The sequence below is a fragment of the Triturus cristatus genome, chromosome 8 (genome assembly GCF_964204655.1).
Source record: "Triturus cristatus chromosome 8, aTriCri1.1, whole genome shotgun sequence".
In the NCBI taxonomy this organism is placed as follows: Eukaryota; Metazoa; Chordata; class Amphibia; order Caudata; family Salamandridae; genus Triturus; species Triturus cristatus.
This window is the reverse complement of record NC_140591.1, coordinates 13,257,997-13,271,277: the sequence shown is the minus strand read 5'-3', so window position 1 is coordinate 13,271,277 and position 13,281 is coordinate 13,257,997. Positions and strand designations below refer to the sequence as shown.

Genomic DNA, 13,281 nt, shown 5'->3' with positions numbered 1-13,281 from the left:
TCTTTAATGCTCATGCGTCAACTGCATCTACACAGTATGACGAGCTTACGCTTGGAGGGAAATTCTTGCGCATGAGCAGAAGGCACTAACATGGCGGCTCAAAGGCTCACATGCATGGCATCTGCTTTGCTGAAAAGAAAACAAGCTATCAGACTAACGCTAATGCGGGGAAAGTATTAATAAATAAAGGGGAATAGAATAGAGATGGGTGGTATACAGTGAAACCATTTATTTTTTTAAAGTAACACTTGTCTTTCTGACTTTATTACCAGTGCGCATTTGGGCCTCTCGTGTATGATCGAAGTAAGCTGAGTCATGTGACCGTATTGTACAACTGCGCATGTCTGACTGAAAGTGAACCCGGAGTGATGACTCTAGTCTTGACTGAAAGCCAAGGTCGCAAGATGATTTTGCCCGAGAATGGACGGTGAAAAGTTCAACAGAATGGACCTGCATATTAGAAGATAAACAAATGTTGCAAATCAAATGTGAATGCAGGTGGGAAATAAAGTTTGAATAAAAATTAAGGGGATGGGTTTGTGAACAATAGTTTTTTTTTTTTATTGGCATTTCAATTCAACAATACAAACCCTTCAAACAGGCCAGCTGAATTCCAAATGAGAAACAGGTCTTTGTAGGAGAGTCCACTTCATACATAGTAATTAAGATACAACACATTACAACCGCCTCTCCAAAATCACATACATGGTGTATATAATTCCAATGTCTTAGTATACTCACAGTATAACAGATATGTTAAAAACATAAAGTTACCTGATTTGTCTGTGTCTGAGAGGGCCAGTAGCAGAATAACACTTCCCTTTAGTCACCTAGATTAGTGACCCCTATATTATACAGTATACATGAATGCAAGGCTATTACATAATGCATCTACAGGGTTAACTGCAATGCCACCATCTCCGACGCCTCAGCCCCGCCATGTGTGCTAGCTGACCACGTTAAGAATGGATCCCAGATGTTCCGGGGTCTGGAAGCTGGTGGCAACAACTCCCAATACGTACTTAATTGGGTGTGACCATATGTGATGTCTCTGACCCAGTCTTTGACGGAGGGCACCCTCCGCCCAGCCCAATACACTGCAACTTGACGTTTTGCAAACAAAAGGAGGAGGGCATGCAGTTTACGCAGCTTAGGTGGCGTGTCCTTTACATAGCCCATTATGCCTATCACTGGAGATGGAGTCAGTGCCACCCCCAATATGTCATTAACTGCATCAAAAATTGCCGCCCAAAGCTCAGCTACCTTGGGGCAGTTCCATGCCACATGCAAAAACGTAGCCAGCGCAAAACCACATATCCAGCAATCACTCTTCGCTCGAAGACCCATATGATGGAGACCAACCGGGGTTCTATAATATCTATGCAAATATTTAAAATGTATCAAACGTAACTTGTAATTCGGGGAGAGCTCTGACAATTGTCCACAGCAATATCTCCATTGCTCTTCTGATAAATCTACCTCTAACTCCGCATTCCAATTTTTAAGAGAGTTTGGCGTTATGATCGGAGCTGTATCTTGCATGCGTGAGTACAAGTGAGTAATCAGTTTCCGCGATGAGGGAAACCTCAGCAAGTTATCTAGTGCAGACATAGTCGGTGGTGCCCTCGGAAAGTCCACTCCCAAAGAGCGACACGCTGTGCAAATTTTATGACATAGAAAGATTTCAGCAAAAGGCACCTCCTGTCCCTCGGCCGCGACAGGTGGAGGTCGAAATGTGTCTCCGGGGTACAAGTCCCCAAACGTCTGTAGTTTCATTGTCGTAGCTAGTGTCCAACTTAGGCTATCTTGTACACAAGGCATCATTGGGTTCTGCGGCAGAGGAACTGAGGGGGCGTAAATCAACGGGAGTCTCGCCCTCCGGCGCAATTTGTCCCACACCCAGCACAGGGTTCCAGCCGAATCTATATCGCCACGAGGACGGCGGGGTTTTTGCTATAGCGCCACCTTAAGCGGGATGGGGGCCATTACCTCTGCCTCGACGGCTACATGCGGCTGGAATGGGGTCGGGTGCACCCAATAATGCAAGAACTGGGCTTGCGCACAAAGCGCATATAGGTGCATATCTGGGGCACCCAAATCGCCCTGCTTCAACAGAAGAGTGAGAAGATCCCAGGAGGCTCAGACCTGTTCGCCCGCCCACGCCAGCGTGAGAAGATGAGACTTAAGTGTGCTCAAAAAGTGCTTGGTGACCGGGATTGGTATGTTGACGAACAAATATAAAACTTTCGGCAGAATGACCATTTTGGCGAGAGCTATTCTACCCGTCGGGGACAACAGCAGTTTCGCCCATTTTTTCACTTTGTCCTCCAGCCACACCATCGTACGGCCATAAGTTAGGCGCCACACTTCCTGCGTGTCGCGGCTCACCCAGACACCCAAGTATTTAATCTCCCCCGCCTCTCAGCGCAAGGGGAATTCTGAGGTCACCTGAGGGGTACCATCAGTCAACGGGAAGATAATAGACTTAGTCCAGTTGATGCAAATGCCTCAAAGCCCACCAAATAGGATGAATTCTCTCAATAGCGGATCTAGATTCTCTTCTGGGTTTATTATATATAACATAACATCATCAGCATATAGAGATATGAGCAGGTTCCGGGAGCTAAACCCAATACCCCTCATGGTGTGATGCTGTCGGACTTGGGCTGCAAGGGGCTCCATTGCAATAGCAAACAGGAGAGGGGACAGTGGACACCCCTGTCGAGTCCCATGCGAGATCAAAAAGGGGTCAGATAACAGACCGTTTACCTGTACGTGTGCCGAGGGGGAGGTGTATAGCAGCTGGATACTCTGCATAAAAAGCGGGCTAAAACCCATACGCCTTATAATGCGGAATAGGTAGGGCCATTCAAGTGTGTCGAATGCTTTGGTGGCGTCCAAGAACACCACCGCAGCTTTTTCGTCTGGGTGCAGGTAATGGATGACTGAGAAAATCGTTCTTAAATTATGGGAGGTGGATCTCCCCGGAATAAAACCTGACTGGTCCGGTAGAGCTATCATTGGTAAGAGTGGTTGCAGCCTGTTAGCCAAAAGTTTTGCGAAAATCTTTACATCTACATTGATCATGGAAAGTGGGCGGTAGGAGTCCAGCTCCCCTGTCGACTTCCCAGGTTTTAAGAGCGTGATGATTGTCGCCTCTCTCATTGACTGCGACAGTACCCCCACCTCCAATGCTTCACCGTAAACCTCCAATAGGCGAGGCACCATTTCCGCAGCATAAGTCTTGTTGAATGATGTAGTTAGACCGTCCGGACCAGGAGCCCTACCCAGAGGTAGGCGTTTAATAACTTGTGTCACATCCTCTACCGTAAAGGGGAGGTTCATATACTTCCTATGAGAGTCATTAAACCAGACCAACGCTACGGTCTCAAGGAATGCATCCAGTTCCTCTATACATGATCCCTGAGTGGTCGTGTATAATTTATGATAAAATTTGGCAAATTTGTTCGACACCACCATGTGTCCCCTAATCATGTCTCCCTCCGGGTACCTGATCTCATGGACAAACGTCGCTGATTTAGAGGGTGTGATCATGCCAGCGAGTGTACGGCCGGTCTGTCTCCCTCCCCATATCTGCGCGCTTCAGCATATTTACCTAGGAATTTCGTTTCACGCTGCGCCTCCTCCGCATAGTCCATCAGAAGAGCCTTTAATTTCTGCGCCACATCAGTGTCACTGGAGGAATAATATACCTCCTCCATATCCTTGATCCGGGCCTCCAGGGACGTCAGCGTGCCTCATATCGCCTTAAGTACCCCTGCCTGCCTCGCAATGCATTGGCCCCTGATCACCACCTTAAAGGCCTCCGAAAGTGAGGCCTCAGATTCCACCGACCCTTCATTGTTAATGTAATAGTCTAGGATGTCCCTCCGTATTTCCTCCCTGAAGGCCTTATCCATCAAAGCATGGGGTGGGAGTCGCAAGGTGAATGCCCGGGGGGGCCACCCCCGGAAGGGTCAACTGCAACAAACACGGGGCGTGATCTGACAGCGTTCGCGGCAAATGCGACACGTCGGCAGTCCAAGCCGCCACATCTCTTGATACCAGCCAAAAATCTAATCGGGACCATGCACCATGATGATCAGAAATACATGTGCCTTCCCTGGCCAAGGGGTGCCTACTGCGCCATATGTCTACTAGGTTACCATCCTGAATTATGGACTGCAACGCAGTGCTAGCCGCCGGATGTAGGACACGAGCCGCGCCCCTCCTATCTGTAGCATCGTCCAGAATGGCATTGAAATCCCCTCCCCACAGTACAGTGTCATACCCCGTTGCCTTAATTCTAGACCATACATCCTGGAAGAAATCAGGGGCATCAGTATTGGGACCATATATTGCTGCGATTACCAGGGGAGCCCACCCAACAGTCCACAGAGGATAACGAACCTACCCTCCGGATCCCTGTATTCCTCCCTTTCTTGCCAGTCCACCCCGTTGAATCAGCACAACCACCCCTCTGGCATAATTGGAATATATGGACATGTATATGTTTCGGAGAGGGAGCAGTGTTCAGATGTGTCTCCTGCAGCAGACAAATGTCAACATTATGCCTAGCCAAATAAGCATGGACCAATCTGGCCTTACGACAGTCACTTAGCCCTCTGATGTTCCATGTCAACAATTTTAGTGGTTTATCGTGTGAGTTCCCAGACAACGTTCCATAATGAGAGGCTGATGCGCCGCTTCGCGAATCAGCAAATCAACAGAGTTATACAGTGGCTCATACCTAAGAATCAAACTGGCATTAAAAAACCAAACAGTCACCCAACCACAACCCTCACCCACTCCAACCCCCCAATTAGGTTGCAGAAAAACCCACCCTAAAGACAAAAAACATACCCAATTTTGAGCATTGCAAGGGAAACCTCCCATGGGGGCATGGTGGCGTCAGCAATCACCCCTGAGTAAACAGGGTGGCCGGGAATCCAGCGGTGTGGCCACAACCCCAACCCCGGCAACCCAAAAGCACGCCACCAGAAAAATAAGAGTAACATCATATTGACTCGCAGTTGCATTTGAACAGAGAATCACTTATTACGGCAGTATAATGAGTACATGTGGAGCTCAATCAGGATCTAACTCGGCATCAGTCATTATCACTCAAGTGACCAGACGCTGGCGTCGACGGCCCGCGGGTCTCTTTGCCCTTCTTCCCTCCTATATGCTTAGCAAATTTAAGTGCGGACTTTGCATCAGTGAAATAGTGTGCAGTCCCCTCATAAGAAACCTTCTGTTTTGCGGGATAAAGCAAGGAGTACGGGATCTGCGCTTGCAGGAGGATGCGCTTGGCCTGCAGGAACTCACGTCTCGCTGCCTGCACGGCCGGCGTAAAGTCCGAATAGAATGACACGGCTTTACCTTGGTATGTCAATTGTTCTTTTTCTCTCGCCAATCTCAAAATAGTGTACCGTTCTTGGTAATCAGTAATTTGGCCAGTATCGGTCGTGGCGGTGCCCCTACCGGTGGTCGCTGCTCCAGGGATCTGTGCGCCCTTTCCACCACGAAGACCGGGGACAGCTGAGGATCAAACAGCGCGTGTAGGAGCTCCGTCATGTAGCTCTCCATCCTAGTAATCCCGGTGGTCTCCGGAATCCCGGTAATGTGTATGTTATTTCTGCGCGACCTCGCTTCTAAATCGTCGTTTTTAGCGCGAATAACACCCAGGAGTTTGTCCATATTTAACAGTTGCTCTTTCGTTTCTACTTGAAAGTCATGGAATTCAGTATGCCGGTTTTCTAGGGCATCTAAGCGATTTTCGTGTGTAGAAACCTGGGCTTTAACCGAGTCCAACTGCGAGGTCAGGGTGTCCAGCTTTGAGTCAATGTTTCGCAGGCTAGAACGCATTTCCAGCATTAAAGTGCGCAAATCCTCTCCCCCATCCTCAGAGTGCAACTCCGGCTGTTCCTCCGGCTTCATATCCGAAGGCAGCTCAGCATGGCGTGTGGCTCGCTTGTCAAATGTCAGCTTCGGCTGCTTGGCATCATGCTTTCCCATTTTGCACCAACTTGCCAACAATCAGGACAATGGCAGAATCCCAGGGTGCAAGCGGGTCTGCAGACTACCCCACCTCCGACCCGCACAAAGCAGACTTCCCAGCGAGGGGCAGCAGTGCAGCTCACCTCGATATCGAAGCACACCGCACCGCCCTCTACACCGCTCCGGGTCGCCCCCAGCACCTCACAGCCGCTCACCGCACCCAGGAGCGACAGGACAGAAGTCGAGTCCCAGCAGGTGTCCGCCCAATCCGTCTTATTCCAAAGGGTGCGTATCACACCTGGGTGCTCACAATGCAATCCGGGGGGGACGATACAGCAGGGCACATCCACAGTATCTTGCTAGCAGGTGTCTCATCCACAGGGCGCTGCGATGGCAGTGTGCCTGGGCTCCACGCCTACTACCGCAGCTCGAGGCCCATCGCAGCTCCTTTAAACCCCTCCCTGGGGCTGTATGTTCATCCGCCAGATCACCCGTTTAGCAGCTGTCCTCGAGCGCCATTCCACGATGAAATAACTCCAGGGGACAGCACCAGTACCTCAAGAAGCATCACGCATGGCCCAGCTCCACGCTACACTCCTCCCGAGACCACCGCCGATAAGGGGAAGCAAAGGCACACTCGACTCCTTGGCCTGCTGTGCTCCCCGTGATGTACACAACTCTTCAAGATGGCGCCCTCTGGCCTTCCTGCACACACGGAGACAATCCCTCGCCGCCTTCTGGGACAGCCTCAGTCACGGGACACGTTCAGACTCACCGAGTCTCCTATGGTCCTCCAGCTCAGGAACGCCTCTCTCACAGCAGCTGCGACCCGCGTCGGTCGAATCAGGCAGCCGCAGCTCCGCCGCTCATCCAGGTCTGCTCCGTCACTGCATCCCGGGCTCAATTTTCAGGTCCGTAGGCCGCCGCAGTCGCCACAGGCAGGCACCGCGGGCTCAGCAGGACCCTCCCGCGATCTAGCGTCTCAGGGCCCGCCCAGGGCTCGGAGCAACAGCAAATCAATGGGCAGCTGGTCAGCACTCCGAGGGTGCCGGTTACAGCGTCGCAGCCCCACCGCAATTCAGGATGTTAAAAGGATATTTTTCCCGGCCCGCGGAGCACACTCAAAGAGCGGCCATTCCGCTGCTAGGCAGACCACACCCCCGTGAACAATAGTTTAATGGAATTTGATGACATATAAGCATGGTGTGATGATCATTCCCCCTTGCACGACCAATTAGATTTAGTATTTTTATGATATGGAAAGTTTAGTGGGTGGAACATCCAGAACGAAAGGTATAATTAAGGTGACTTTAGTTAGTTAGCACAAGAGCCTGAGAGATGATGAGAGGGGAGATGCTGTTGGTGTAGCGGGTGATGCTGATGCTGGGAGAGATGCTGTGAGATGCTGAAGAAGAATCGAATGCAGAACTTTCTATCCTATTATAATTGGGGTTAGATAAGGAGATCGCAGAAGAATCTCGAGGAGGAAGATAGTGTCAGAGAGTGGTGCGGTACAATCGTTGGTATTAGAGAGGTCAACTATCCTGTCCTGAATCCTGTCCTGAAGTCTTTGTCGCCTGAACTATCCCGGGGGACCCTTACCAGCCCTTTGGCCAGGAAGTTGGTCTTCACACCATTCTTGGTAACTATATTTTCGTGTATTTGCAGATGCTCTTTCCTCTCTGTCCTCTTCCTTTCTGTGCATAAGTCATTGCGTGAGTCTGAAGTATGTGATTGATGATTAATCAATTGAATTTTCTCTCCTAATGAGTGAAGGTGACTGTACTGTATTTTTTTAGTGGTTCATATGCAATTTAATTTAGATAAAGACTTAAAACTTCCTTGAGTCTGTGGTTATTTACTTCAAAGAATAGAAAAGTTAAGATATGTACATTATCACCATCAATTAGTTCAACTAATGGTCCATTGACCAAAGGAAACAACTTTTTGATCAGTGAAGAGTTAGTTAGAAATAATGAATAACTGATCCGGATTTTTGTGCTCACACATATATATCTTTGACTCCAGCGGTTTACTCAATTGTGTGTGTTTATGGGCCCAGGTGAGTATTTGGTAGCGGAGTATATGTTGTTGGTACACCGCCGGATCACTATCCTCTGTGTTCCTGAATTTGCTGGGCCCTCTGAACAGAAGCTGAAATGGTGTTAGTCACCAGCAGCTCATTCACTATCATATTTAAAAGGCAGCATCGCAGATTAAAGACATTTAGGCAAAGAAAGGCACATCAAATGTGACAGACTTGTATTGATTGGCCTGCACAGTCTGCCTCTAATGTTACTGACTGCAGGTGCGAGCGGGGTGACTTCGGAAATTAATTAATATTCTTTCAACTCCAGTCTCGCTCAAGGCTTCGTGTCCCCCAGAGCAGCTGGTACAGCTGTCAGTATTCCAGCCAATCACAACCTGACTCCCAAGCTGAAGCTTGTCCTAGGTTCAGCCAATCGGAGAAGAATTAATATGGGCCAATCAGAGGCACCAGAGGGTGCGCCAGGAGGTCAACGCTCTCCTTGCTGTCGAGCAGGCGGTCATCTTTGAATGTCATGTAAAGGCATGTGGAGTAGTGCGCATTACGCTATGCATCATATTGCAGCAGTATATTCGAATCCCTTAGCTTGAGTTTTCACAATAATTTGGCAGTCTTTGTTTTGGTGAATATTAGTAAGTGAGGATGTTTCTGAGAGAAAACGATAAAGTGAAGCAGAGCACCGAAGCTAGGTCACATTTTGTTGATCGTGGCACTTCTATTCCTCTTTTCTGTTATTGTTTCTTACTCTTGAATCCGATCCGCCTCCTCTTCGTTTCACCCCTCACTTCATGCTTCTCGCCTCTTGAACATATGTGCAGAGATGCTGTGTGTGAAACGCTGACTTTCAATAGGTTCCGATAGGCGCATACTGCTGTTCAAGCCTCGCTTTGGGTTCCGATACCGCACTCTGATTGGACGGCCTGCCTTTCAAGACTCGCTTTGAAGCCCGGGTGCCTGAACTTGAAAGATGGTGCAGCTTCTGCTTTGACCCTTGCGTGGAGGTAAGAGAAGGGAAAGAAGCGCCCGATGGAGCCTGTGATGGCCCCCGAGTGAGGCCCGTGATGGTCCCCGAGTGAGGCCCGTCGTTCCTGCCATGTGCACGGGCCTGTTAGTGAGCAGTGGTCGATAAATGCCCGTCAGAGTCTTTGCACCGGTTACTGAGCCCCATAACAAACCAGCATTAAAAATGCAATAGGTCTCACCTTTAATAAGTTAAAGCCATTTGCTTTGCTATACAATACCATTAGCAAAGCAAATGGCTTTAACTTAATCAAAGGCGGGACCTATTGCATTTTCAATGCTTGTTATTAAAGTGATTGCACCCCACTTGATCCAAGCTGTATCAGCAGTTAGGCAATGGACTTTTCTCTGACTAGCTGAGTAGCAACCTTTCAAAATGGCATGATACAACACTTCAACATAGTAAAAAAAATCATTTGAAAAGCTGCAGTTGTACAAGGAGTTATTATTGGTGTCTGTCTGATATGAGTGGTTGTAATGTCAATCACAAAACTGAGGGGTGTGTGGTTTCAAACTGCATATACACTCTAGGTACCATACTGACTTGTGTTTATTTTCTGTAGGACAAATATATATATAGAAAAATTGGTTAACAATGAATAATCAACGTTGTAATTTAAAATAAATTTCTTAAGAGTTACGGAAATATTTGAAGAAACCGTACTAAACTTAGGGACTATCAGTCAATGTGAAGTGCAAGTGCTTAGTAATCTCTATTCTTGGGGAACTATTTTGTAGGTGCATGTCTACATGTACATGAGCGAAATGTCGTCACTCAAAGTGAAATCATCCAATGGGTTCAGTGGCCTGCTCTGTAGCTCTATATCTTCTGTTAGGGTGAGAGAAAGTGTCATTTGAGCGACATGTCAAGATGCCAATGATGAAAAAGTGTTGATTGGGAGCCTTTCAACATGCATGTATTTTTGTGTGATACTTTTTGCAAAACAGTGAGCTGGCAAGACAGCTTATGCTGTCTTTAGGCCAGACCTAAAAAGCACGTTATTAAGGCAACTCGCAGTATTTGCCCAGTCGTGCACCTAAACCGCGAACGCCAAGCGTAGCTCAGTGGTAATACGGTGGCCCACGTATAGTCATGCCTTGCACCAAAACTAGAGGACTTGAGTGTCACTGGTGGTGCCATTTATGTTGTAATTTGTGACATGATTTGGGACATGATGTGTGATACCAGTAGTGGTGCATTGGGGTGAGTTATGGTTGCATTGTTCATTGGCAGCCTCAGTGGTTTTAGGGCTTAAAGTCTCATCATATTGTCCCTTCAACTGGAGCTTTTACGTTTTAAGGACATTTTTATATTTTAACAAATGTGTTTGCCTTCTGAGTCCTGAACCGTAACACTTCTCAATGTGTAGATATTTTTTAGAGCTGATTATAGGTGCGTTTTTTAACAGTTTATGACGTTGTCACTTTTTGGTCCAAGATTGTCTGTATAGTATGAAACTATCTATTGTATGGCCCTGCACTGTTGCTTGGGACTTTGAATGTGCCTGGGGTCGGGTGTGCACGCTATAAAACTTGGTAAATAAACAAATAAATAAAAACTTAGTCCAAGCACTTCCAAATAAAACACTTCAGTGTTTGCGAAGTAGATTCCAGGCAGAAAAGTGAAAAGTGAAACTTCTATGTTGCCTTCCGAGATGCACCACTGAAGGGCTCACAAGTCACAAGCCAAGCTTTGTGACTCAGAGGCAAGCACCTTCTTTCTGGATGGAGTGTGTGCATATAAGGCTGCAGATAGAGTCATACTATGAAAGACAAAGGCACCCCAACCTGACAGCAACACGAATACAAATAATGCTGACCTTGGACGTCGCCTGGCTGAGAGAGATCGAGGCTGAAGTGGGCACTTTAGGCTATCAGCACTGCCATGCAACACCCAAAAAAACATAACACCATGCGTCATAGTATGTCTCTTCCTTCTGTGGCAGTCTGTACCCCCTCCCCGGCCCTTCTGCCTCCCACCCACCCCCTTTTGAGATTTTTGAGGAGGTGGTGGAAAAGGTGGCCCCGGACCCAATCTCATTGCCTGTTGGCGTGGAGTGGACGGTCCTTGCTGCAAGCCTAAATCCCTGGCTGCGGCTGGCAGGTGCCCACACACTCTTCACCCTGCAGAGGTGCCAGTGAAGCTCGGAGGCATTCGAGTCTCGCTGAGATACCAGACAACAGGTGAGCAGCCAACAGTCAGGGAATCCTAGAGAAACTATCGGGAAGGAGAGGAGGCGAAAGCGAGGTTAAATCTGGGGGGTTCGCCCACATTCCTGCCTTGTAAAACCTCTGATGCAGATAGGGTTTCCAAATTTGCCACCACTGACAACAGCAGCACACAGTGTTTTCAGCAGCTTTGCCTCTCGGAGTTTTCTTGCATTGAACAAGTACACAAATCACAGGGCTGTCCAAAACCTGTGGAACACATTTTTAGGAAGGTGAAATTCCCTCCTATGTTATTACATGACCAGCTGAGCTCTGCTGCTGTGTGTCTGCCCTGAGCAGTGTTTTTTAAACTGAGAGAATGAGATGCAAGGAGGGGCTGATCTCAAGAATTAAAGTCGGCAGAATTTTCGTCAAGGGAAAGAGCATACAAGTACCGAATCTGGAAATTGTATAGATCCAGAGGTTGTGCGCTGCCTTCACAAAGTAAGGGTATCCCTCAGATTGCCGCCCCCCCCCCCCCCGGGGGGTGGGGGGGAAGGGCATGCACTTCAAAGAGGTCCGAGAGACACGTAGTATCGCCGCTAATAGTTACCTTGATCATGCAACTTACATGCACATACATGACACGGTCCAAGGCTACACAGTTGAATACAGCGGTGACTGGCAGTACAAAAGAGAACACACAGACTGCATGATCTATCTGGGGACTCAGAAAAACCGCATGTGACATCCATCAGAGAGCTGCGTGAACAATTACCTGGTAATCCCCTCAACACAATGCAGACATGCACATACATGACACTGTTCATGTAACCTTCATCTACAGCTGACATTAAATGACGATACATCTCTTCTTAGTCTTATAAGGACCAGTAAAACTCACTCTTTTCCAAATCTCTTTCTAATTTTTTATCACTTTCCATGTAATGTTCCTTTGATGGGAAGAGGAGGTTTCTGAGGTGGGAGTATCAGGCAAGTGATATTACTCAGGCTCCATCTGTTCGAGTCTTCATGGAGGATCCCTCTTCATTACTACCTCCACCTGACCCCGGACTCTGCAACACATTCCCTTACAGGCTCCCTCTGTGCGAGCCTTCAGGGAGAATCCCTCTTCATTACTACCTCTACCTGACTCCGGACTCTGCAACGCACTCCCTTACAGGCTCCCTCTGTGCGAGCCTTCAGGGAGAATCCCTCTTCATTACTACCTCCACCTGACCCCGGACTTGGCAACCCTCTCCCTTACAGGCTTGATTATCCACCTCTCCTCTCTCCAGTGCACCTTATCTCACAGCTGACCTTGGGCCCCAGCCCCATATCAGGCACCATCGGGCTCCATTTTGCTTTTTCCCGGTAATAACATTAGTAAAATCACCTTCAAACTTAAAACATTGAATATAGCAGTAAATATAATTAGCATGCACTTTAAAGTATGTTCCACAGTAGCCCTTAAGACCCGATGATACCATGATATTTAAACTACAACTCCGACCATAGCAGGAACATTTATAATGTCAGCAGCTTTCATTTTTCACACTTATCAAGACTCTGAGTCACAGTGCTGCAGCTGGAGATATAAAGACTGTTGGCCATGGGCCTCTGTAGTTTCTTGGAGTTTCTCACCCTTCTTGCTGCTGGCAATCGGGATCTATTTCAGGTATGACCGTGAGAAAAGCTGCTATGTGGCACCGCTGTCTTGAGAACAGTGCTTGTGCCTTTTAAAGACACAGCACCTGCTCAAAGACTCACGCTGTGACGAGACACAACCTTCAGCGATCCTCCAGGACAGGGGCTAAGCAGGCAGGAAGTGTCGAGGTCTGGAGGTGACAGGCCAAACACCGGCCTCCTCCTGTAATAATTAAACTCGACACAGGGCGCAAATAACTTTTGGGGGCCGGGCGGACTAGAAATTGAGATTTAAGAAGTTTGTCAAAGGAGGTAAATATATTGACACTAATTTACATCACAGAGCGAGGACCATTATGGGACAGAGCTGAGCCACCATGACTACTGCTCCCGCAGGGTCCGAGGTCCGGTAAGGTCGA

At 48.1% G+C, this 13,281-nt stretch overlaps 1 protein-coding gene across 1 annotated transcript in view; it reads left to right on the top strand.

The window, feature by feature from the left end:
- The first annotated feature begins 8,947 nt into the window (after positions 1-8,947).
- TIMMDC1 (translocase of inner mitochondrial membrane domain containing 1) overlaps positions 8,948-13,281 on the top strand; it is a 97,750-nt gene continuing 93,416 nt past the window's right edge. Inside the window, exon 1 of the mRNA XM_085620729.1 lies at positions 8,948-9,048. The gene's annotated coding sequence lies outside the window, so the exon portion shown is untranslated. The remainder of the gene's footprint in view (positions 9,049-13,281) is intronic.